The following is a 406-nucleotide window of genomic DNA, read 5'->3' as shown; positions in this document are numbered from 1 at the left end:
GCAGATGATAACTTGTTTCTCAAAAAATCAAGTGACCACTTTCTGACTATGTACTTGTGGAAAAATACTTCTTGTCTATTTTAACCAGGTGTAGTTTAAATGCCATTTAAATCAATATTGGTGTATTAGTAATTATTTCTGATGTTTGTTGCAGTCAAAACCTGGAGAAGTAATGCAGGCTGTTAAGGATGCTATTTCTTGTGGATATCGCCATCTTGACTGTGCCCTTATTTATGGCAACGAACCTGAAGTTGGAGAAGCTATTAAAGCAAAGATTGCTGATGGCACTGTAAAACGTGAAGATTTATTCATCACAAGCAAGGTAAATATGAATATTTAGATGAAAGTAAAAGCCACCTCATAAAGATCCACTTACCTTGGTATTCATACTGAAAGCCCTAATGCA

The sequence above is a fragment of the Penaeus monodon genome, chromosome 27, assembly GCF_015228065.2.
Source record: "Penaeus monodon isolate SGIC_2016 chromosome 27, NSTDA_Pmon_1, whole genome shotgun sequence".
Lineage (NCBI taxonomy): Eukaryota > Metazoa > Arthropoda > Malacostraca > Decapoda > Penaeidae > Penaeus > Penaeus monodon.
This window is presented reverse-complemented; position numbering follows the sequence as displayed.